Here is a 26735-nt window from a genome sequence, read left to right as displayed (position 1 = left end):
AAATTTTCACAAATTTCACTTTCCAGTTGAGGGAAATGAGCAATAAAAAAACCCAAAATGATTAATTAAGTTGACTAGCTCTTACTACTTTCTAATGTACCATGCAGAGATAGAAAAAGGAGGGCAGGAGAAGAGGGATTTGGATCTGGTGGGGACATCTGCAATTTTAGGTAGCCATATTAGGTCTTCCTGAGAAGTTAGCATTTAATGGAACTAGTGAGGCAAGTAGTCACGCATAAATCTGAGGAAGGAATTTTCTAGGGGAGGGAGTCACCAGTGCAAATGCCCTAGAGCAAGAACATACCTGAGGAAAATCTGATTTTCTAGGCAAATCCTTGCCTGCCATTCTCTTGTTTCTGGTGCCTGCTGATAATGCTTGGTGTCCTTGGTTTGTGGTGCATCATTATAATCTCTATTGTCACATGGTCTCCTCTCCTATGTGTCTCATTGTTCTGTGCTCTTTTTTTCCCCCCAGTGTCAAAATAAATTTTATTTATTTTTAAAACTTTTTGTTTTTATTGAAGTTCGATTTGCCAACATATAGTATAACACCCAGTGCTTTCTTTTTAAGGAAACTAGTAGTTGAATTTAAGGCCCACCCTAATCCAGTATGCTGTCATTTCAATTTACAATTTATTTACATCTGCAAAGACCATAATTCCAAATAAGGTCACATTCATAGGTACTGGCTATTAGAACATGAACATCTATTTTTGGTAGACAGAATTCAATGCATTAAATGGGGTAGGGGTAAAGACAGAGAGACCAGATGGGAAACAGAAGCACAGATAATGGTGGCTAGGACTAGAATGGGAACAGTGGAATGATAAAAAGTGATCTGCTTCCAAATGTGTTTTGAAGGAAGAGCTAATGATTCCCTAACACACTGGGTATGGGGTATTAAAGAAAAAAGAATCAAGAATGATGCTGTTGGGCACCTGGCTGGTTCAGTAGGTGGAAAATGAAGCTCTTGATCTTGGGGTCATGAGTATAAGCCCAGCATTGGGTACGGAGCCTACTTAATAAAAAAATTTTTAAAAGAATGATGCTGTGATCTGAATATGTGTGTCCCCCCACCCCTACCAATTTCTATGTTAAAGTTCTAACCTGAAAGTGATGGTGTAGAAGGTAGGGTCTTTGAGAGGTGATTAGGTCATGAGAGTGGAAGGAGGAATGGGATTAGTGCCCTTATAAAAGAGCGTCCAAGGAGATCCTACAAGGATCTAGCTCTTCCTACTAGGTGAGGATGCAACAAGAAGGTCCTGGCTGTGAACCAGAAAGAGGGCCCTCACCCATCTTTACTGGTGCCATAATCTTGGACTTCTAGTCTCCAGAACTGTGAGCAATGCATTCCTGTTGTTTATGAGATATCCAGTCTATAGCATTCTATTATAACAGCCCAATTGGGCTAAGACAAATGACTTCAAGACTTTTGGACTGAACAACTAGGAGGAGGAAATTATAACCAGCTGAGGTGGAAAGGCTGGGGGAGGACTTGGTTTTGGTGAAAAGATCAGGAGCTGTTTTGAATATATATATCTGAGATGCCTGCTAGATGTGCAAGCAGAGCTGTTCTTGTGCAGTGGGGACCATAATGAATCCATGCTATCTCTTTTATCTCTTAGTAATCCATTAACCACCAAAAATTCACAGTTTGAGGACCAACTTCACAATCAAGCCGTAGTATGCATTGTAAGTAGGCGAGAGCCAAGCCTTTGTTTTACCTACTATTGGCCTTTTCCTCCAGCAGATCCTTTTCATCATTCTCCAAAGGCCCAAATGATTGGGTCTCCTCTCAGTGTCTCATGGAGCAGCATTTGAACAATACTAAGCTTGGGCTGGAGGGTCTTGGGCTGGAGGCCCCAAGGACTGACAGTAAATGCAAAATGTATTTCTGTTCTCATCTGATAATGGCAGAGATTCCAATTCACCACTTCTCTCCTAAAAACTTTATGCTCAGATATTCTCTTTCCTGTCAGTTTTCCTCATATAAACAAAAGCCTGGGGCCAGCGAGCACTGGGTTAGCAAGTGAGGCATGGTGGTTGTAGAGATACCCTGGAGCAGCAGAGTAGCGGGATTCTGATGGGAAACTGCACTCCTTCTGGTCAGTATAGTTCCTTTTAGTAACCTAAATGCACTAAACAAATAGTAAAATAAATAAATAAATAAAAATAGAGAGAAGAGGGATGCTTAAACATGTAGGGTTACATTTTGGTTGAAAAATCATACTTTTCAATTTTCTTCAAGAAATCTTTTTCTGGTGCTACATAAATTTCATTTGCCAACTTCCCTTACTTTTAGTCCAGGATAACATTGTACTTTAATTTGTAATTTTCTAAGTCCAATAAATCTTAGTCTAAGTTTTTGACATCGGTATCTTTGGCTCAGTATATTCTCTTACTGTTGGGCAGTGGTTACTATTACCAATGTCCACCAGTAATACCATCAAACCAGACCTTAAGCATGAAGAAGACCACAGGGTGTAAATTGTTTCAGTTGTTTTTCATCTTTACCTAAAGATTTTAATTTTAGAATTATTTAGCATAAGACACTTATATAAAAATTATAGAAAATTAATTTATTCAGGAAAATTTACTAAGCAAATGTTACTTACTGTAGTAGGAATACATGATGAACAATACAGCCATGATTCTTCCATTCTCCAAACGCTGACTAGATATCCTACAATATAATTAAATTCTGCTACTACTTACCCAGAGTTAGAATCTGACTCCACATATTTAAGGGCTCAGCCTTCACTTCAGAGGCCAGTCACAAGTGTGGGGTCCCCAGCTTACCCACACTTCTGTCTGACTTGGCTACAAATCAGGGATCCCCACAACTCCTCACCACCTCAGGTTCAAGAATTTGCTAGAAAGGCTCATAGAACTCAGGAAAACAGTTTACTTATGTTGACCAGTGTGTTATAATGAATATAACTCAGGAACAGCCAAATGAAAGAATGCGTGAGGCGAGGTATGGAGGAAGGGGTATGGAACTTCCATGCTCTTTCTGGGAGAGCCACCCTTCAGTATCTTGATAATCTATGTAAGCATGATTGATGAAATCTTGGCCATTGATGATTAACTCAGTCTCCAGCTCTTCTTCCCTCCTGGACGTTGCAGGATGGGATTGAAAGTTCCAAATCCGTAATCATGCCTTGGCCTTTCTGGGAACCAGTGATAATCCTGAAGCTACCCAGAGATTCCCAGACACCAGTCATCTCATTTTCATACAGAAGATTCTCTTATCACTCTGGAGAACACAGTGTTTTAGGAGCTGTATGCCAGGAACCAGGGACAAAGGCCAAATATCTATTTCCTTGTCTCACTGGAGGTCCTGGAGATAAAGAGGAGAGGAAAAGGAGACCAAAATGGAGCAGCCAGTACAGTAGGAGGAATATAATTTTAAGGTAAGAATCTTGATATAAAGTGTTTCTTCTCCACTGTGTCCATTTATTACTGTTTATAGTTAGCCCTTTAACAACGTAGGGTTAGGGGTGCCAACTTCTCATGCAGGTGAAAACCTGTGTAATAGCTTACTGTTGACCAGAAGCCTCACCAATAATATAAACAACTGATTTGCATGTATTTTGTACATTATATGTATTATATACTGTAGTTTTACAATAAAGTAAGCTAGAGGAAAAAAGTGTTATTAAAAAAAATCATGAGGGGGTGAACCTGGGTGTTGTAGTCAGTTAAGCATCTGACTCTTGGTTTTGGTTCAGGTAGTGATCTCAGGGTCAGGATATTAAGCCCTGCGTGGGGCTTCATGCTCACTGGGGAGTCTGCTTTAGATTCTCTCTCTCCCTCTCCATCTGCCCCTCCCCACTGCTCTCTCACTTTCTCTCATATAAACAAATATATCTTTCAAAAAATTAAAAGATCATGAAGAAGAGAAAATGCATTTACAGTACTGTACTATATCAGAAAAAATCCACGTATAAGTGGACCTGTGCAGTTCAAAGCCATGTTATGCAAGGGCCAATTATGTACTGATGTGATGTACTTTTTAGATGATTAGGGCTATTATCTCAATGAGTGCCCAGAGGGAAAGTAAATGGATATCATGAACCTGAGGTTATAGATCAGATGCACCCTTTCTCAAGTGGGAGTGTGGAATAAAGGACTACATACTGGATTGGGAATTGGGATCCCTTGGATTCCAGTCCAGCAACTCTAGGTCCCAGCTGTGTGGCCCTGGATGGGTCAGTATAATTCTGTGAACCTCAGTTTCCCCATCTGTCAGAAGAGGCAGGGGAACCAAGCCATCTCTCCAGTTCCTTCTGCTCTCGTATTCTACAGAGCTCCCTCAGGTTTGTGAGAAGTTTTCATCCCACTGAAGAGCTGAGAGAACGTGATAAAGTCACTGATCACAAACTGACAGCCTAAAGCCTGGAGCTAAGCAAATAACCTATCACTGGAAGAACTGTTGATCTTGGACAAAAAGTCAGAGTGAGTGTGAACTGTGGGAGAGATGATCTAGTGGGCTGCAGAGAGGCAGGTAATGGAAGGGCATGGTTTTCTATCTTTGTATGGGAATATCATTTGCATTTTTAATGTAATTTCCAGATCATTGATCCCAAAGTGGAGATCTGCACAGAGCATGGCAGGTTGCAGTGCTACATTTGAATTCCCCTTGTTTTCCCTGGAGCCAGATCAACACCTGGTCACTCCCACCCACGCCTCCCCAAGTCAAGCAGCAGACGCCAATGTCTGGACAGGCATGTTTCCAAGGGTCTGACTAGTTCCCTGCTGGGTCCCCAGTGTTTAGTGCAATGCCAGGACCATCATAGCCACTCAGTACACACTTGTTGAATGAATGAATGTTGAATGAACTCCTCAGTCTCACAGACTTGCAGGAAAAGGTTCATCAACTCAATGTGACAGGTGAAGGATCCTCTCATATTTCTGCACCTGTTGAACTGGGAATCCATGCCCTTAATAAATTTGCTTAGCAGCCCTTGGGAAACCAACGTCGAGTGATGGAAGGAACATGGAGCTGGGTGTCTGGATCTCTGGACTTTAGTGCTGGCTCAGCCATCCCAGGATGTGTGACTTAGAACTGAGACAAGGTACATAGCCTCTGGAGACCTAGGTTTTCTCCAAGGAAAAATTAGAGAATAATACTAATCAATATTCCATGGAATCCTTAGATTCTGTATTTCTTCCCTATTCTTTGTGAAGAAATTGGGCTTCACTGGAATTCAAATATAAGTTTCCTTCTGATAATAAATATTCTACTTGGTCCAGTTCCTATCATCTGATTAAAATTAAAATACATCATTTTGTATTTGAAATTTTTTAACGATTATATTCGTTTATTCATGAGAAACACACATACACACAGAGGCAGAGACACAGGCAGAGGGAGAAGCAGGCTCCATGCAGGAAGCCCGATGTGGGACTCAATCCCTGGACTCCGGGATCATGCCTGAGTCAAAGGCAGACGCTCAATCACTGAGCCACTCAGGTGTCCCTAGATTTGAAATTTTTAAAATACGTGTAGTGAGTCAAAAATTCTACATATAATTTATCCTAGTAATATGTTGACTTTCTTCTATGTTACATATGAAATCTAACACTTCAAATGATTACTACTCTGTGAGGCATTCTCTCATCCTCCCATCCATCAGAGACTTCCCCCCAGAGTTCCAATAGCCACTTGTGCCTTTCCAATGGCATAGGTGGTTACCTCACAGCAATCTTGCATCCTAGTCTTACTTACATTACAGATTCTCAGGTATAAAGGACCTGGATCATTGAGTAATCTCTGAAGGTATCCCCAGGACAGTTCCAATATTTGTTGAATTTAATTTTGTGAGCTACTCACACTATGTATTTACATTGTAAATTACTCAAAACAACACCGGAAAGGTACATAAGGCAAAAAAATTAAGTCTTAACAGAAAAGCCAGTTGTAATCCAATTATTATCTAGTTGCTTTTTTTAAAAAATTGATACTATTTAAATGAAGCAATCAATTAAATGTGACCAGCTTTTTAGGCATTTATAATGAAGGAAATATTTCTAATGAAGAGAAACAAAGAAAATGAATAGAAATGTAATCCAAGTATAAATGGATAAGCAGAATTATTTATGATGAAGAACACTGCAAGCAATTTAGCTAATAGGTTAAATAAATTATGGTACTTCCATAAAATATGATACTGTGTAACCATTAATAATGTTGTGGAAATATTTTTATTCCAGTAGAAAGATGTTTGATATTTTATACAATAAAGTGTGAACAAAGAATATGTTAGTGGTTTACAGATCTGTAAAAAGTATGTGTCCAAACACATTAAGACACACATATGTTAAATGTCAACAATAGTAATTTTCTTTTTCTTTTTTTGTTTTTTTATTTTCTTTTCTTATTTGAATTCTTAATTTTCTATAATTAACAATGTGTTTTGCATGTAGAATATGTGCTCCAAAGCTCCAGATAAAGAGACAACCCTGTCTAATTAAAAATGTATACATGAAAAAAAAATGTATACATGAGATTCATTAGTACTGCCCATATTATTCTTAATTTTTTTCTCCCAATATTTAATTTTTCTCTTAGTTTCTACAACCTAACAATTGAGTGTAGACACAGAAATGAAGTTCAGTGATGCAGACCTTAGATCTGTAGGGCGATTCTGAGTTGGACATTATCTGGTCAAATGACGATAAGCAAATTATCTGGTTTCTTCTGTCTGTAACCATGTCTACAAAATATCACAAATATTGACTTATCTTGAGTAGGTGAAATTTGAGAAACAGGCTTTAGAAAACTTGGGGAAGGGATCCCTGGGTGGCTCAGTGGTTTAGCTCCTGCCTTCGGCCCAGGGCATGATCCTGGAATCCCGGGATCGAGTCCCATGTCGGGCTCCCTGCATGGAGCCTGCTTCTCCCTCTGCCTGCTTCTCCCTCTGCCTTCTTTCTCTCTCTCTCTCTCTCTCTGTCTCTTGTGAATAAATAAAATCTTAAAAAAAAAAAAGAAAACTTGGGGAAAATGATTTAAAAGTGCAGCTTCCCACCAGTTACCCAACCTTAACATACTGTGCAGAGTAATACAAACTATCAGGCTTTCTTACTAATTAGCCACACTGAAGTGCTACAGGTGACATAAATGTACCTGTTGCCCAATTTGGATGTAAAAAGATCATCTTCCAGGTTGGAAATTAATGAATTTGCATATCAGTTGGGTTGTAATACTAGTGAATTTTTCTAGAATGAAAAGGAGGAAGCTGGAGTATGACTATAGCATCGATGTTGGTGGAGATTGCCACATTCTCACTACCAGGGAGAGTCTTTGAGCAAAGGACAGTTAAAGGGCAGGCCTTCTGTGGAGGGGCACACCTCCTACCACTTATTGATTGAATGCCCTCTGCTCTCATCTCAGCTGTTTTTCTCCCATCACGTGAGAAGGTGGCAGAGACCACCACTCTAGACAGCTCTCATCCTAGAAAAGTCTTTCTCATCCTGACTCACAACAAGCCACTCAGCCCTGCTGATAGTTTCCATGGATTTGTTTTATTCCATTTCTACCCTCTTACTATTTGCCATTATAACTAACCTTTAAGTCCTCTTCTAGGTGGTCCCAGCTCCCCCCACCCCCCGACTAAGTTCTCTGCACCTACCTACAGCTCCCCAACTGCATGATGCTGTATTCTTGTCCTCCTTCAGAATCCTCCTCTTGCTAGGGTCATTCAGGTACTAATCTCTATGTATGTGCCACTCTGCATTTACCTTGTACCATGCTCTATGATTAGTGTCAACTTGCTTGTGCTCCCTGCTAGATTGTGAGCTCCTGGAGGAGTGAATAGATTCCTTGACCTCTTAGTCTTCATCCACACTGCATAGCGCACTGGCACCCTTGCCCCACCATGAATGCCAACAACCATTATGCAGAGCAGATATGAGCTCCCAACTGAGATACTATGAATAGATGAGCATAAATCCCACAGTCCCTACCTGAAAAATGAAAACAAATCATAAAAATTTTTAGTTTCTCTTTTTATAGAAAGTCTCATTCTATAGAATTGAAGAATTTTGTAAAATGCAAAGAAATTTGATCCTAGAGAACACACTAACAGCAAAGAGAACTAATAATTCAACTGCTATATAATATCCTAATCATCTGGGGACTTTAGGGGAGGAAAAGAATTCCAGTCAGTTTATGTATATGTGTGTGTGCTTAAAAGTGGATAACTATGATTTTGCCTTTACACATGTGCTGTCCTACTTCTCTTCAAAAAAGGGTAAGCCAGGGTAGCTCAGAGGTTTACACTGCCTTCAGCCCAGGGCCTGATCCTGAAGACCTGGGATCGAGTCCCATGTCAGGCTCCCTACATGGAGCCTGCTTCTGACCTCTGCCTGTGTCTCTGTCTCTCTCTCTTTCTCTCTCTCTCTCTGTGTGTCTCTCATGAATAAATAAGTAAAATATTTTTTAAAAGGGTATGCCAAGTTTTCCTTATTTAGGTGAAATCTGGACTCTAAGCTTCATTTAATGTATCAGCTCTAGGTCAATTTTCTCTTGCTTCAAGCTCTTCACACCTGGTAGGGCTTTCATAACAAGGTCTTACTGGAAGGCTGGAAGAGATTTAATGGAACCTGTGGCTTTCCACACATCAACATCAGCACCTTTTGGGTACCATAGCCTGGCCTTCACTGTCAAAGCCAGCTGTTTCTGAGCTCTTTTGATTGAGCTCTGGGTAACAAGCTCCAGCAGCTATTTCAAAGCTATATCAAAGGATATTTATCAAATCCTGTCCCTGGGTGCCTGGGTGGCTCATTTGTTGAGCATCTGCCTCTGCCTCAGGTTGAGATCCCAGGGTCCTGAGATCAAGTCCCATATCAGGCTTCCCACTGGGAGCCTGCTTCTCCCTCTGCCTGTGTCTCTGCTTCTCTTTCTGTGTCTCTCATGAATAGATAAATAAAATCTTTTAAAAAGAAAATATCCTGCCCCTGCTTTTGTCTTTATTTACAGGAATCACCAGGGGTATGATATGAACTTTTCTTTACCAAACAGCATAAAAGCATACCAGTCTCTCTTCCCAATCCATTTTCCGTCTCACCAAACCAAGCAAGACTCAAGGACTCTCTTCTGAAAGGCAGACTATGTGTTCTAAGCCATGTAGCAATCTGGCCATTTGGCCTATTTCCTCCTGCCTTCTTTTTTTTTTATTAATAAGATTTTATTCATTTATTTGAGAGAGTGGGGGGAGGAACAGAGGGAGAGGGACAAGCAGACTCCCTGCTGAGTGTGAAGCCTGACACAGGGCTCGATCCCATGACCCTGAGATCATGACCTAAGCCAAAATCAGGAGTTGGATGCTTAACTGACTGAGCCACCTCCCCCCCTCCCCCCCCCCCCCCCCCCCCCCGCCTTCCAAATACTTCGTTGGGTGTGAGAGGCTGTGGATTTCAGGTAGCTACTAGAGGGCAGTCAACAATCCTAATTTGCTTATAGGAGGCCAATTTGTTTTTTAGTAGCAGGATCTAATTTCAGGGCACAAAACATAAACGAGATTTAATCTATGTCCAGCTCATGTCGGGTGCTGTAGGGATCCAGAAAATGTACTGTTAAGAAGTGGCTCATCAAGTCAATAAAAATAAAAAGTGAGTGCCCACTATGTACATAGCTCTGTACAGATGTGTAAGACGTTGTCCTTGAAAGATAATGGGAAAGGAAGTTCAAATCCACAGAGTGATTCAGAGAACCATTGGGTGTCACACAAGCTATTGCTATCTGTATCTGGGATGGTCCAACTTCAGTGTCTATGAGAATCACCTCGAGAGCTTATTGAACCATAGATTGCTGTAGGTCTGAACAAGGACCCAGAGCCACTGGTCTATTTGTATAGGAGTTCAGAGAAGGGTAGAGACAGTATAGGCTCTAGCAGTAGAGGGATTGAGGCAAGTGTGTGATTCTTCTGGCTCCTTTGCTTGAGTGTTGAGGTGGGGCCTGGTGAGTCTTTCAGTATCTTCAGAAAATGGAGAGAGGAGATAGAGCTCCAAATTTTTTTTAAAGATTAATTTATTTATCCTAGAGAGAGAAAGTGTACAGACAGGAAGAGGGGCCAGGAGAGGGAAAGAGAATCCCAAGCAGACCCCGCATGGAGCATGGAGCCCAATGTGGGGCTTGATCCTATGACCCTGAGATCATGACCCTAATTAGCCCAAAGAGTTGGACACTCAACTGACTAAGGCACCCAGGTGCCCCACTCCAACTGGTTTTGACAGGGAGGTGGAATATTTAGAAAGGTCATGATCATGAAGAGAGGTATTACAGACCAGGGAAACCCTGTGAACAGAATCATTGCACCTGAAATGATGTAGTCATATGTCAGAGCTCATTGCACAGGAGTAGAGAATTCATGTCCTCTTCCTGCAATGGTGGTAGTTACTGGAATGGATAAGGACTCTAGACAAAGGCCATGTGGCTGGTAAAAAATAAGAACCAGAAGGTTCCTGACTTACAACTTCTCCACAAGCAGTATTTCAGTCCACAAAATACCAAGGCAGGTGCAATTTAAAATGTCTTCTAAGGGTCCTCTTCACCCTGTTGGAGAAGCTCAGCTCTATCCAATCACAAGTGTTAGCTTCATTTCTCTCCCTCCCTCTTCTCAGCAGTATGACCACAGCAGTAACAGTCTGTCAACAGGAAATTCAGACTGATAGCAAGGCCTGACACAGATACCATCCAGGCAAATCAAATAAAATTTACCTCTAAGTTTGTAATGCCTCCTAAAATATATAGAAAAACTTCAGTGTGGGCCTGGGCACAAGTCTGTAGGCCCCTAATATCTTACCTGAGGGTTGATTGCAGTTATGAATGATAGTCTAAGCAAATGAGGGCCACATTAGACTTGTAGAAGCTCAATTTACCTCCAAATCCAGCCTCTATACAAAGAGTGGTTCTGCATTAAGGCAATCCAGATGTGTATCAGAGACCACCTTACCTGAACCAGATGCATTCCATAAATACTGAAGGTGTACAGGCTATTATTACATGACCCCAGAGGATAGCACAGTACAGCACACGAGCCTGAGCACCATCCTCACTCACCACCCCAGCCTCCCAGACCATCACAGCCTGACTGAAGCTACAGTGCAATGCCCACAAATGAGATAATTTGCCCACAGGCTCTCACACCAGTTTTTGGACCTATCCTGTACTTGTTTTCTCTTTTCCTCAATCCAGTAAAAATCTAGTAAACCCCTATGAAGTGACAGGTACTCAGTTAGGTGCTGCAGAGATCAAGATGAATAAAACTCAATTTTTTCACTGTCTACTGGAGAAGACAAATGTGTAGTCAGGTAAGAGCAATGAACAGAAACACATATGAGATTCATAGGTAGCCCAGAGAAAAGCAAAATTAATCCTTGTTGGCATAACATGGTAGTCCCCTGGAGGAGGCAGTTCTGAACTGGGTTTGGTGAAATACACAGAGATTTTTCATAGGGCCCAGAGGTTGGACATACTTATTCCAGGGATCCACAGGCACATTGATGCCATGTGGAAAGGCACGGGGCATGGAACAGTGTATTTGAGGAACTGCAATCATACCATAGGTTGCTAAATCATAACATTGAACAGGTGTTGAAAGATGGGGCTGGGAGTGGGCCAAGAACCCCTTCACCCTCTTATAGTGTATTCTCAATGGGAAAGCAGGCTTATGCTAATAAAGTTGGTAAATGGAAGTTATCATCATAATCTCTTAGTCAAAAACCTCTCACAGAAGTACAAGCCAAGTCTATGACATCCTGTGTGGTCTGCTGTATTTCTTCTCTTGATGTCTTTTCCCTCTCTTTTTTTCCTCTTCCCACTCACCTGGCTTGTTGGCTGCCTTGCTGGCTTTCCGACATGCTGAGGCATGCTCTGCTTCTGGGTCTTTGGACTAGCTGTCCCCAATTCCTGAGATGCTTCTCTCAGATCTCTTCCTGGCTCACTGCCTCTCCTCTCTTCAGTTTTGTTCAGATGCCACCTCCTCAGTGAGGGCTCCCCTACTCTTCCCTTCCACTGAACATCAGGCTCTTAATATGCCATCCAATTTCTCCCATGCACCCACAATCACCCAATGACTTACTTTGTTTACTGTTTGTGTCTCCCACTAAAATAGATACTCCTTTAGAACAGAGAGTTTGAACCTTTTGCTCACTGCTGCAGCCTAGCCTCTACAACAATGTTTGACACAGAATAGACATTCATTGCATGTTTGTTGCATGAATGGATACATATTTTATATGTGAAATCAAGGAGATTGGATGTTGTCCTGAAATCACTGGAAAGCTATCAAAGGGCTTTAGGCCAGAGGAGGAGCAAGAGGGATTTGCATGTTTGTAGATCACTCTGGAGGCTGTGTGGCTTCTCTTGATTAACAGAAGGGGCAAGCCAAGGGTTGGAAAAACAAGCTCCTGAAACCATCTTGGATTTACATAAGTGAAAGAGAGTGTGAAGAGTAGAAATGACTACTAGAGAAGGAGTGGCTTTAAATGATATGCCAAAAATGGGGTTGCCTTTATTTGAAAGCTGACACATAGAATGAAGAACAGAAGGAAAGAGTCAGAGATAACTCCCAGGGCCTCTAACCACGAGGGGAAAAATAGGAGCAGCAGTAGAATGGAGGTGGTGGGAGATGGAGTGATCAAATACACTCTTTCAAGGGTTCTCTGTAAATAGTGAGATAGTTGCCATTACCATTGAAGTCATGTGGTGATGCTGCCAGGAGCAGTGTGATTGGCATCTATTAGGGCTGAAGTTTCCCAGTTGATTGTTTCAATGAATCAAAGACTAAATTGAGTGTTTACTTATTCATGCTTTCAAAGAATCATACTTGTTCATCACTTCAGGTGCTGTGGTTTTGGAGGTAAGTGAGATATGCTCTGTGTCTAGTAGAACCCAGTCTATAAACAAGTACACAAACAACAAAAACAACCATGACCCACCAAATGTTAGTGCAGAGGCATCAATAAAAAGCCATGGGAGCAGTGAGGTCTCTGATAGGTGTTCAGTGAATGTTGAGAGAGTAATTTACTGTTGGAGAGAAAGTACAAGGCCTGAAAATAGGAAAATTGGTGAGGAGGTGGGAGTGGAGAGGGAAATGAAGCAGAGAATGGGATTCCAGGCAGAGAAAAGGACGTGAGAAAAGACAATAGTTTGATATGACCAACTATTAGATATATGGGGTGGAGGTGGTGACTGCAGATGTCAGGGCCAGATTGGGGGAGACTTGAATACCAATGCCAGGAACTTAGATTTGTCCTGCAGCCCTATGTAATGAACTGTTTTAGAGCAGAGGACTAATATGCTACTACAAGTGTTTTGAAGTCAGTTTGGGTAATATTGCAGAGGATGGTTGCAGGGAGAACTGAAGGGAGCAGGTGCAGGGGGGTGGTTGATCACAGAGGTCTAGCTTGGAGACAACAGGTGCTAAGATAGGCATTATGAGTTTGGAAAGAGTATGGAAATGGGAAATAGTCCATTGATGGAATTGATCAGAATTACACATTAATTTAGGCTTCTTACAGAAAAAGAGATGCTCAGGGTGAATGTAACTTTGCTGCATACGAGGCTGGGTGGACAGCAATATCTTCTACCAAGAGGATAAACAGATTTAGGGAGGAGGGGAGCCAATGAGTTGCATAAACTGATTTTTGGATCCCTGAAATTAGAACCAGAGTGCCCCTGTGAGTAATTGGGTCTTGTTCCCCTTCCCCGGAAAGTCTTTTAGGGAAGGAGGCAGGCATTTTTGGCTCCAGCACATCTAGGGCTGGTGGGAAGAGGGCCTTTAATTCTTAGAAATGGGTGTGAGACCAAGAATGAATGACATCAGTAATCAGGATCATGGATCAAGATGAGGTTATTATAAGAATAGCTGCCCCAAGTAGGTCATCCAAACAATGGTGGCTCTGGGCTGTTAGCAGGAGGCAGAAACAAAAGCTAGGGATGGGAGAAGGAAGTAATGCAGAGGGACTAAGTGTGGGGTGGAGCCAGCTCTGGCTGCGCCTCGAGGTGGAATGGCTGGTCCTATGAAATCCCAAATAACTAGACAGTTTGAATAGCTTCTTTCAGCAAAACCATGTCTTCTTTCACTGAAAGATCCTATCCACATTTGTTTATTTCTTTTATTAGGTTTACTTATCAATATGTCCTTTTGTAATTCATACTGTGTGGACAGTGTGGACAATCTCATGCCAAAAATAAACTTGAATCTTCTTTCTGAACATGGAATAGTGTAGAAAACTGTCAGAAAATGAGGTTCATGTCAGATGCAGGGAATGGCTTTCTTCACTTGGCAAATTTCTTTTACATTTCATGATCAGGGTGATAGGAATAGGAGAGCCATCGAATTTCCATTCTACTCCACTGACTCTCACATGCCTGCCCATTTATCTACTCATCAATGAGTATTTGAGAGCCAGACATAACTTAGAACTAGCGATACAGCAGTGAGGAAGACATAGGCAGTCTCTCTGTCAAGGAGCTTGCAAAGAAGATGGATGATGTTTGAGTGCCTTAGAGAAGAAGTGTAGAGGATGCAGAAGTTTGAGATAGCTTAGAGCCCAGGATGCCTTCCTGAAGGGAGCAAAATTTATAAGCCAAGATGTACAGGACAAGGAGATTCTAGCCAGGCAATGGATAGTGGGGCAGGAAGAGCCAGCAGAGGGGGATTGCTTCAGTATGTAAAGACCTACAAGAGGAAAAGAGCAGGGACATCAGAAGAACTACAAAGACTTCCCTCACAGCTGGGATAGAGAGTGAGGAGGAGAGCGGTGTAAGGTAAGGCTGTAGAGGTAGGCATGGACCATGTGGACTCTTGGTAAATTGTTCAAAGGATTTTATTTCTATCCAAAAGGTCATTCATAGTGGCCACCAAAAGAAAGTAATAAGAACTGATGTCTTTTTCCATGTGGGCTGTGATTGTGGACTGTGATCCTCCTAGGTATGTGACATCTCATGCTGGGCCTCCGGAACAATACTCTTTCTTTCTTACAGACAGGTTCATCACAGATATGAGGTGAGGCACATCAGCTGGGAGGATTGGAGACTTCAATGTTTTTTGTTTTTTGTTTTTTGTTTTTTTTTTGGTTAAGCAATGAATCATTTTATAGTTCCTATACATTTTAGTATAAATCTCATTAAGAATCATAGCTCTGGGGGATCCCTGGGTGGCGAGCGGTTTAGCACCTGCCTTTGGCCCAGGGCGCGATCCTGGAGACCCGGGATCGAATCCCACGTCGGGCTCCCGGTGCATGGAGCCTGCTTCTCCCTCTGCCTGTGTCTCTGCCTCTCTCTCTCTCTCTCTGTGTGCCTATCATAAAAAAAAAAAAAAAAAGAATCATAGCTCTGAGTGTATTGTCAACAACCACTTAATCGAATAGGGAGCATCCTTCCCAAGTAGTATGAACAAGAATCATACTGAACCTGTCTTATTGCAGTGTGCTGAGGTCTGGTAACAGCAGTCCTACAGTGTCTAGGTGCAGTATATCTATCACCCATGCCATATGGGAAGCTTATGGATTGTGAGAATTCCACATCTTGGAAGCCTTTCCTCCCTTGGCCACCTTCAGTGACCATGTGCTTGTAGTTGGGCAGTACAACAGCATGTTACTCATACATCAAGGGGGGAAAGTGGGGACAGGGGAGGATGGGCTCAAAGGTGCTAATATTTTAATGAAACCAAACAATAGATATGTTAACCATGAGGGTAAATGCACATTTTCTAGTAATATCATCACTCACAACAATGTATCATTGTGGGTTTTTTTTTTTTTTTCATAGTTTTGATGTTGGCATTAGCCAAAAAGTATTACATATTCTTTTGGTTTTATGCATCAGGAAAGCTTCATAATAGTCAAGGCAAAAATGAATTTGCAATATCTTAAAAGGCATTTGGTATGTCTTTCCAGTGATATATAATTCTTTTGGGATATCTATATCTTCATTTTGGTACATTTTTTTCCATTTACTCTTTTTCTTTTACTTCTATCACCAATACTTCTGCCTTATTTTTTAACTCCATAATGAGATGTTTTCATATTCTCAGTGGATAGAAGCTAGCACTTCTACCTCTACAAATTATAAAAAAGATGCTCCCTCTGGGTGGATAAAATACAAAATAGTATCCTTTCCAGGTAATAAATTACAAAAAGGACTTTTTCCTCCAGGGCCAAGGTGTAAGACTTGACATAACATAGACTGGATTTCAGCCCTTACTTACCTCACTTATCCCCACAGCAGGTACCTTTGTGCAGTGCACAAATTGAACAACCAGACATAGTGACCTTGCAGTTATTTCATTGTCTTCATATTCAGTCTCCTCATAGTTCATTTAATTAAAGAAATATTTATTAAACAGGGCATTATGTTAGCAACTTAAAGGGATATAAAGACAGGTAGATTTCAGTACCTGCCCTGAAGATACAGTCTATTATTAACAGTAAGAAAAGTACATATACAGACAACTGTATTAATTCTCTCTCTCTCCCGCTCTCTCTCCATATAAATATATATATATATATATATATATATATATATACCATGCCTCATCCTAAAGAATGTACATGAAACTACCTACAAGAAGAACCTCACAAGAACAATAAAATAACATTAAATTGAAATGAGGAAATTTTAGATTTAAAAACAAACTATGATCACATATAAAAAGAGGGAGAAACATGGATAGTGACCATAGTGGTCAACCTAGAGCTTCAAATTCTGAGTTTCCTGGCATCCAAAGTGAAAAGTGAAATATGGTCAAGTACATAATTCACAATATTGACACTTAGGTCTATACTAAATTAATCAGAATAGGCTAGGCTGGGCTGGCTCCAAATCTCAGAGGTTTACGTTATAACAAATTCTTATTTCTTATCCTATATATAGGCTGCAGGTCGAGCAGCTCTCCAGGACAGTGTACCATAGTGACTCAGGGGTCCAGGCCATCTCCATCTTGTGCATAACCATTTCACTCCAAGTCTTCTGTGTTGGTTGTGGGGGCGGAGGGAGTGAGTAGAAAACATGTTACTTCTGCTCATAGCACATTGCCTAGGCATAGTCACATGACCACAAATAACTACAAGGGCGCCAAGAAATGTCCTGTTTGGTCAAGCTACCACCTCTAATACACACACTGGCTATGTATACCTTTTCTTAAAACTGAATTCTCAAATTTTTTACAGGAGACTTTATACAAGACAGAAAAACAAATAAGCACTGTGTTATGCAGATTCAATGAGAATTGCTTTGCTCACTCATTTAGAGTGACTAGGGCAAACTTCATTGGAAGGTAGACATGAAATGGGTTTAAAGGATGATGAAAACTTTGGAAGATATGAGGAAGTCTGGTAGGAAGAAGGTCATTAGCTGCAGAGGGAATGGTAGCATATACCCATTCTCTCCTGGGAACATCCAGCAGGCTGGTTTACCTGGTACCTAGGTAGTCGTGGGGAAGTCAGATTAGAACCATGGGCAGTGGCCATATTGCAGAGCCTTGGGATTTGTATTTAGTTCAGTTGAGTGTTTGAAAGCAGGGAGTCCCTGCTATTATCATTTTCAAGGCTTCTACTTACTAGAGCTGCTGAGAGGGCTTTCCAAAAACCTTTAATCATGTTTCGAGGGATTATGAAAACACAGAAATCATACAGTTCTTTTTTTCTCCTCCCTTCTGACACATACCTTAGCAGCAAGGGATGTATCCTTAAATATTTCCTCAGGAAAAATTAATGAAGTGAATTAAAACAGACCTTCTTTCAAGCTGTTCCAAATGAACTCATTTCATAGCCTTTATCATGGCTTCCTTGCCATTTGGGAAATTTATTTAAGTTATTAAAAAAATTCCCTAAAATTCTCAGCTGAAAAATTGGCTTCTGTTTTTTCTACAAAGCTAACTCACCTGATTTGTCAGAACAGCTTGAAAATGAAGTGCTAACTGGTGGGTTTTATTGAAAGGAAACCAAGTGGAACAACATATGTATTTTCTTAGGAAACTCAAAAAGCTCACAGTCATGTGGCGTTCCTTGGGGTGAATTCTTTGTTATGAATTACAACCTGCTTACTGATGAGTTGTTAATAAAAAGTAGGCCTGCCGGGCCATTATTTTTTTCCACACAGTACACACAGTTTAGTTTTCTTTCTTTCTTTTCTTTTTTTTTTTAACTTTTCATTAATGCAGTGAGTGTGAATAAATCTGTTTCTAATTTGTAATTGTTTTCCCTTCATCTGGACAATAATTTATTGCCAAATCTAACACTTGTCTATTATTAACATCCCCTCAACAGGAAAATGTTTTAATTTTTCCTTTTCTCCCCCTCTTACTTTCTTGCCTCCACTCCCCCTTGCCCACACACCTCTTTTTTTTTTTCCTTAAATTGAGGGAATGTGAGACCAAAAAGTTGCAGGATGGCAGGGATCTTGTTTATAGAGGTAACATCCAAATCTGAGCTCACGGCAGCCGGAGGTAACCAGGCTCTTGTGGGCCTGTCCACGTTGCATCTTAAGGCCTGCCAGCTGGAGTTGTTTGGAGCTGAGAAAATAGGCTCAGGGAAAACTGGGGAGGAAACTAGAAACAGATGGTAACCTGAGGTGGCAGGACAACTTTATTTAGCGTGGCAGTTTTAATTTATTTATTTATTTTACACACGCATCTGGTCGCACTGGGGAGCCTCTATGCATACTCATTATTACGCTGTTAATAGTGTATCTGATTTGCCAAGGAATATTAGCAATTAAGTTCACTATGTATTCAAGTAGATTCATATTTTAGTGGGCCTTTGTGAGGCATGTTAGTGGTTAGGGTTTTATGTGGAAAGGGCGTAGAAGCTGCTGTTTGAAGTTCTAGTGGTGTGGAAAATGTGTATCTACCAATTAAGGATGTTAAAGTGGCCCCACCACCAGAGAACATGCCAAGTTGTCAATAAACAGCCAGTGGGATGCTAATACATTGCTGTGGGTGCATTCTTGAGTTTAGAATATTCAGGATTGCTCCTTCAGGGATGCATGGATGATGGGCCCATCATTATTTTCACTGGAGGCATGAGTACGGATCCAGACATGGGTTCGAGGTATTTAATGCATTAGAGTCCATGTCTCCTTTTTCCATCACTATCCTCACCTCAATACGTAAAATTGGAAAGGTCATTTTGTGACATTAGATGGAGAACTTATTTTGCAAAAACAAAACAAAAAAACTCAGACTCTTTTTCCTTTTAATTTCTAGGGTATAATTTTCATCCTTCTGAGTTTTGTCTGGATCTTAAATTTCTGAAAAATTGTGATTCCTGTGATGGTTCCCATTAAGTTGTCAGGACTCTGTCTTTGGGATAGGCAGATTCTTGCCTGATTTATAGCTACTTTTGTAGAATTGGGAAGCTTAGCTAATTTGAATTATCACCTGGATATCTGACTAGTCTTACCGCTACCCTTCGATTTTGTTTCCCCCGCCACGGGGAGCTCATTCCCAATGTCTGCAAAGAATACTCGATCTTCTCCAAATGTAGTGGTTGTTCTGACACTTGAATTGAATCCACATGGAAGCTGGTACCAGGGGATATTGTATTAGTGAGCAAGCCTGCCAGTTATGTAGTCACTGCTCATCTAAAAGCCTCAGAATCCATAAGAACCTGAAAATGTTATTGAAGTAAAGTTATTGAAGTATGTCCTTCAATGGAAGGAAAATAAGAAAAATGTGTGTGTGTGTGTGTGTGTGTGTGTGTGTGTGTATAACTAGACTCTTAGAACATGCTATGATGATGTAGGAAGGAATACCTGCTCTAACCCTGTGCCTCTTGGGAAAGGACACCACCTTTTTACAAATGGGAGCAGGCACTGCCATTGCAAATCTGGATGTTGCCTGGGAGTAGTAAGTTTGACATGTGGGCATGTCACCCCTGTGCGAGTCTGTTTGCCTCTGCTGGTACCCAGAAGGTGGCTGTCATCACTAAGCCAGGCCTGCCCATGGAAGCATCACAGATGAGTGCCAGCTGGCTACCTCATCAGCAGCAGAGTGAGTGTGGGATGAGAGAACACAGAGAAGAAACAGAGAGGAGCTGGGAATTTTAAACCAAAAACGTTGATGTCAAAGTGTCATAGAATGTCATGTTTTTCCATCCAGGACAGTAGACATCTATGCAATTCCATACATTTTTCACTCAATCTGCAATTGTTTATTTGGGACACACTCTTTGGCCACCCTAGATACACTTTCTTTTCTTTAGACATTACAGTTTTAGTAAGTACAGTTCTGAGTAAACGAAAACTGTATCCTGACTGGTTATGGCCACAATTCATTGCAGGGAGAATACATTGCAGGGCTGACAAGACTCTAACATGTCTAAAGATTGAAAAGCAAAGAACTTAGGCTTTGGAGTCAAACCTACTGGCTGTGTGATGATAAAGAGGTTTCTTAACCTCTCTGAGCCTCACAGTTTGCTCATCTAAAAATATTCCTGCCCTAGTTCTTGTGAGGATTACACAAGATAATAAACGGAAAGCACATAAAAATAGTAAGAATGTAAGTAAACAGGAAGGAAAATCAGTTTCCTTCTTCCCTTGCTCTTCTGTGGAAAATGCTCATTAAGGATTCAAGATTAGCTCATATTTTCTTCTGCTAGCATGTAGCCACATGTTGATGGATTCTTCAAGACTCTTTGAGCCAGACTTAGTCACAATCGGTCAAGAAAGGAAGTTTTCCTTAGCCACCAAAGCATGATGAAGTCTGTTGGGACACGAACCCATGTCCTCCAAAGTCAACATGTCCTGATGTTGAGACTAAATGAATCCAGCCTTTCCAAAATCACAATTCACATGAAGAAATTGAGCAGTAAATTATAGCAGGCACACAGAGATGACTGTTAAACCTCATATCCCTTTTAAGGACCGAGCAACATTACAGACTACAAAGATCAAGCCAAGAAAGAGTGGAAGCAGCCAGGAAGCCTTTTGATTAGAGGTTCAAATCCAAATGAAGGAGGAGCTCTGTGATTTCCTTTGAGTGAAGGGGTGGACTGGTCTCACGTGTTATGCTTCCGACTTGCTAAACATCTGTCTCCCTCAGTTCCTTCCCTGGAGGATTATTTAAATAGTCTCTGTTTTCTCACCATAGGCAACCTGGGCTGGAAAATCCTCTGCAGACACAATTTATATATATATAAAAAAAAAAATCAGTGCATATGTGTTTGTGTGTGCGTGTTAAACCACACTTAATTCTTCCCTTTGGCCCTGAATTTTAGGACTCAAGCCCAGAAACAATAGGAGCCTAGCACCTTACCATATGATGTCTTTCGTCTTGTTTTTTAAAGCTTGTTAAAAAAAATCCTGATCCCTTGAGTTCAAAGCACTAATATGTCCCACACCTCCTGAGGGACCTTTTCCAGCCAGGCCTCTTGTTGATTCATCCAGTCAAGCCTTCCTACATAGTCTACTGGTTTGGCAGCATGTATCAGCTGGCATCTGGCTCCCTTCTATCACCAGGGACTCTTCAAAGCTCACGGTTCTTATCTCATTGGTGGTTTCCCTCACTGTGCAAGAGTGTGTGTGAGTGCATGTGTGTGTGCGTGTGTGTATGTGTGTATGACACACGTGCACATGCGTGTCAAAATTCAAGTTTTTACTATCTCTCTCATCATCTCCAGAGGGAGTTTAGTCTTCCTGTTCTGTGTTTTTCACAAGTCTGGATATTTTCAGCTTCCACCATACAACTTTACACATTCCTTGGTCTGGATATCACTTGTGGATCTGGGAACGTAATGATGCTTCTGAGTACAGTTCTCAGATGAATAAAACTGATAAAACTCCCGGCATTTCCATCATGTCTTCACCAGAGAAAACTGCTGCTACTCTAGATGTGCCCAGCTCTCTTCCCCCTCGTTTCTGAAGTGCTTGAAGGATGGGATGTGGATGAGGTGTTGTAGAATTTCTCAGTAGGGTTGGGAAATATTTGTTCTTCGTTGTGGTACTACACAATTGGCTCAATCCCTGAAGCTGGCAAACATGCTATTGTCTTATTTTGGGAAAGATTCTAAAAGCATCCAGGTTAAGAGTCCAGTTTCCTCATTTATCCTGGAGGCCCAACCTTATGGATAGATCACTAAAGGTCTCTTCTGCCTACTATTGACTTCTCTTCTTGATTTTGTATCTGAAATTTCTAATGAGAAGAACAGGAAGACCAACACTAGATGCCTAAGAAGAGAGCCTCCTGGCTCATGAATGAGGAAATAATTGAGACAGAAGATGGGAGGACAGTACAGAAGGCCGTATAATGGCTCTCCAAGGACTTCCATGTGCTAAGCCTAGGAACCTGTGAATATGTTGCTGTACATGGCAAAAGGAACTTTCCACATATCATTATTAAGAATCTTGAAATGGGAAGATTATCTTAGGTGATCTGAATGGGCCCTAAATGTAAATACAAGGATTACAGTGGAAACAGATTGGAATGATGTACCTAGGAGTCAAGGAATGCCAACAACCTCTAGTATCTGGAAGAGGTAAGGGACAGGTTCTCCCCTGGAATCTTCAGGAGGGATTAGCCCTCTTGACATCTTGATTTTACCGGAGGGCCATGATTCCCTAAGTGAGGGACATTTTTGTGTGTGTACCTTTCCATAGGGGAACTCCAATTTAGTCTGCAGGATTTTGTGAGGTGTTCTTTTAGATGCCATAAGAGTAATTAGCTTAATTGTCTTTCCTACTGGACTCTAGCACTGGCTGTGCCTTGTCTGCTTCTGGGTCTTTGGTACCTGGCTGATGGCACAACTGTAGAAAACAAATTTCTCAGGAAATATTTGTTGTATGAAGAAATAACTAAATAACCAGCATGTATCGGCTCAGATCATGATCTCAGGGCTCTGGGATGGAGCCCTGCATCAGACTCTCTGCTCAGTAGGGAGCCTGCTTCTTCCTCTCTCTCTGCACCCCCACCCCTTGTGTCTGTTCTCTCTTGCTCACTCTGCTCTCTTCCTTAGATAAATTTTTTAAAAAAGTCTTTAAAAAATATAAAAGGAGAGGAGATTACTACAGAAGTACAGAAGGAAGGCCATATGAAGACACGGGGAAAAGAGATGGCCATCGGAAAGCCAAGGAGAGAGGCCTTAGAAGTAACTAGTCCTGGGGCACCTGGGTGGCTCAGTGGTTGATCCTTTGGCTCAGGTCGTGATCCTGGGATACTGGGTTGTCATCCCTGCAGAGAGCCTACTTCTCTCTCTGCCTGTGTTTCTGCCTCTTTCTCTGTGTCTCATGAATAAATAAAATTAAAATCATTTGAAAAAAAAAGAAGCAACCAGTCCTGCTGACACCTTGATCTTGGACTTCAGCCTCCAGAACTGTGAGGAAATAAGTATCTGTTTAAGCTTGACTGTGGCACTAATACCATATCCTTGAGGGGGAGGGGAGGGTGGAAGGACTTTGAAAAGGATGTACATTTACTTAAAACATGTATGTAGGCTAGGACAATTGTTAACAGTGTTTTTTCCTCCTGAAACTACATTTTGCAGATAAAATATAAACGTGCTAAAACTTCTTGAAAGCTTTTTTCTTACAAATAGGTCGACTATGTTCCCCACAAATTTCCTATCTTATTAATTCACTTAGCAGATTATTTCCTTTTGAGAGTAGAAAAGTAGACACAGTGTAGGAAGATGATCATATATTATAAAGGAAAGAATATAAATTAATTAATTTTTCAGATATCCCCTGGCTTTAGAATCTGGCTTGGTCTGAGTAACAATCTCCTAGGTAAAGTGTATCTAGAGGAATGGGATTCTCTCATTGTCTCAGACAATGTTCCTGTGAATTGCCCCTGTGGGTTTCATGCTTGTTTGTCCCTGGCTGTGGGTGTCCTGCTGTGTCCAATAGTTCGGCATGGTCTATAGTACAGTGGGATTGCTTCCCAAGGCCATGAGTTTCTGTTCTGGAAACAGCCCAAGATAATCTGTGTCTTTGTTTTTCCTTTATAGAGAGATGGACTAAGCATGGATTTTGTAGAACCTACATTCTCCTTCAAGCTTACCTGTAAGAGGAACTGACATTGGTTCATGAGGTTGCTTTGCAAAATGCCCAGGGAAGCACTCCGTCTGCACAAGGACTCCTGCCTGTCTCTCCTGTGGCCTGAGCCCCTGAGGCTTCTCCTGTACCACCTGAGGCACAGCCAGGAAGCTGGGACACCCCCGCCCCGAATCCAGCCAGAAGACCCACAGCTCCCACAGGCATTTTGAGGATGTGGGACCTAGTAGAGACTCTGCCAAGGTGGCTAAATGTTTGTGTTGCCAGCTGGTGGGGTAAGGGCCTCCTCCCCTTTTGCTCGGTTTCATCACTTCAACCTCCTCACCTCTGAGGCCCATAGCTGAGGAAGGGATGTTGCGAAGTTCTAGGTGGCAAAAGAAAGGAATGAGGATAGTTATTATGGAAAAAGGGCAGAACCAAACAAGAAAAGAAGATTCCTTTAGGGTGGAAGAGTACTTGAGCTGGGAAAAAGAACTCTGAATTGGAATTGTTTTATGAGAAATTTTGACCAGTTCTGAGACAGATTCTTGTGAAAGGGATTTCTTAGGAGCCACTCCCAGGGAGAACATAGGGGAGTGATGGGAAAGCATGACTATAGAGGAAGAGGCTAGCGAGGGCACAGTATTGAGCAAAGACCCTTGGAGAGAAACTCTATCCTTTCTATATTTCTGTGTAACAAATTGCCCCAAACAATACACATTTATCTTCTCGAAGAGTTTAAGTAGGTCAGGATGTCAGGAGCGGCTTGGCTGGGCCTCCCTGGCTCAGGGTCTGCACATCCTAAAAATATGACATCATGGGGCCTGCATCCCATGATGGTTTATGTGGGGTGGAAGGATCATTTGCAAGGCAGCTCACTCACATGGCCAGGGAGTTGGTGCTGGCTGTTGGTGGGAGGCCTCAGTTCCTCTCCACAGACTCTTGGGCAGGCTCTCCCAAGACTGCCCAAGCATCCTTGTGATGTGGGTATCCCCTGAGCGCAGAGTCCAAGAGAGAAAGCCAGGCAGAAGCCAGTCATTTTGACTCAGCCTTGGATGTCACCTAGCGTAACTTCCTTCATCTACTATTCTTTGGAAGCAAGTCACTGTCTGGCCTGCATTTAAGGGAAAGGGAATTAGGCTCCATCTTTTGAAGGGAGGCATGTCAAAGAACTTAGGCACATATTTTAAAACCACCGCCATCCTGCTGGCTCAGCTTTATAGAGGAGGCTCAGAAGACAGCACAGTGTATCTCTCAGAGTGGTTTCCACCAGTGGCAAGGGAGCGGGAGCACTGACAATGTCACACTTGCCTATTATTGATTAAGGGCTGCCTGACATAGAAGGGGCGTCACTTCCTAGGCTCCCTGACTCGCTGGCAAAGTGGGTGCCCGGGGGCCGACCTTGGAAGAGGGACACAGGTGCTGGCCACCGAGAGTGAACACACACCGTAAGGTGTGGCGCTGCCAGTATGGTGATCCCTGAGGGGATGACAGGTAACTCAAGGTCAGCCACCACCAGAAAGCACAGTTTCTGACTTAGCACAATAATCACAATCTTACTTCCAGGGTGGTTATTCTACCGATATGTTTGTTAGAGGAGTAATTTGGGACTACGGCCTGTTGGCCTCAGGGCTGGTGGTGTTTTGCGGGGGGATGCCATGCTTGCAGGTCTCCAAAATCCTTTAATAGGGTCATTGGGTTTCATGAGATTCTGCTTTACGTTCCCGTGCTTGTATGGCCCCATCTCTAAGCAGAATTCCCCATTAGCTCAGGGAGCCCCAGAGCAGATCTCGGAAAACTACATAATGAAATAAAATGACAAAATAGAAGTAGGCAGATCCTTGCCTGAAAGAGCCGGGGAAGGAGATGGCTGGACACCAAGGGTTATTAATAACACTCGGTACTTTGGTGGCGTCTTTCATCTGTGCCTTGAAGAGCTGCACGGTCATTTAAGTAATCCAGGGTTATTTTCTTGGATAGAATCTTTAAATCCAACAGGTCTTTTGAAAGTTTGGTGCTCTGAATATTTTACTCTTTCTGGATTGTTCTCAAGGGAAAAATGATTTTGATTTATGAATCGTCTGGAGGTTTTTAAAAGTCAGTTATTTCTTAAAACAATAGATAGTGCACTGCCTTTGGCAATATTATCCTGAGTTCACATGGTTTTTTTCCTTCATTTTCCATCTCAAAGCTGTCTTCGTGAAATTATTTAAGTAAGTGATATAACATTTCTGTTCAGTGGGGAAAACATATCTAAGGATCCTGCCTGAAATTGCAATAAGCGTGGGTTCCAGGCGTCTTCCAGCGCTCTGTCAGTCCTTGTTCCCGAGATGCCAGGTGACCGGTTGCAGAAGCCTGCTCTGCTTTCTCTGCCACGCACAGCTAGTGAGGGCGCGGGGCTGCAGCGGCCAGGTGGCCCTGGCGACGCCGAGAAAGGCCATCTCTAAGCTGACACGTGGCTCAGTCAACAAGCCGGCTTGCCTTGGAGATACTTCACCAAGGAAGCGAAGCACAGAAGAGAGACAAGGAAGCCCCCCCCCCCCCAACTGGCAGCGGGGCTCCTGCCCACGCTGGCACCTTGGTTGGCGGCTCCACTGGCCTCCTGGGAGCGTTTGGCGGCCTGTGCAGAAGCCCGGGATGCAACGGGGGAGACTTGGGCTGTATCTCATTAACTTGTCACATCTCTTCCCCCCAAGTGAACGAGGGTGTGTTCTGCCTACTGAGTGGTCACTGATTGTTTCATCACCAAGTCCTGAAC

At 42.1% G+C, this 26735-nt stretch overlaps 1 long non-coding RNA gene across 1 annotated transcript; it reads left to right on the top strand.

Moving 5' to 3' along the window:
- Positions 1 to 1624: 1624 nt before the first annotated feature.
- LOC125752255 (uncharacterized) lies at positions 1625 to 26515 on the top strand. Its single transcript, XR_007401286.1, has 3 exons — positions 1625 to 1692; positions 3338 to 3413; positions 23953 to 26515. It is a non-coding gene; the product is annotated as an uncharacterized LOC125752255 (long non-coding RNA).
- Positions 26516 to 26735: the final 220 nt, after the last annotated feature.

Source organism: Canis lupus, chromosome 12, assembly GCF_003254725.2.
Source record: "Canis lupus dingo isolate Sandy chromosome 12, ASM325472v2, whole genome shotgun sequence".
Taxonomy (NCBI): Eukaryota; Metazoa; Chordata; class Mammalia; order Carnivora; family Canidae; genus Canis; species Canis lupus.
This window is presented reverse-complemented; position numbering and strand designations above follow the sequence as displayed.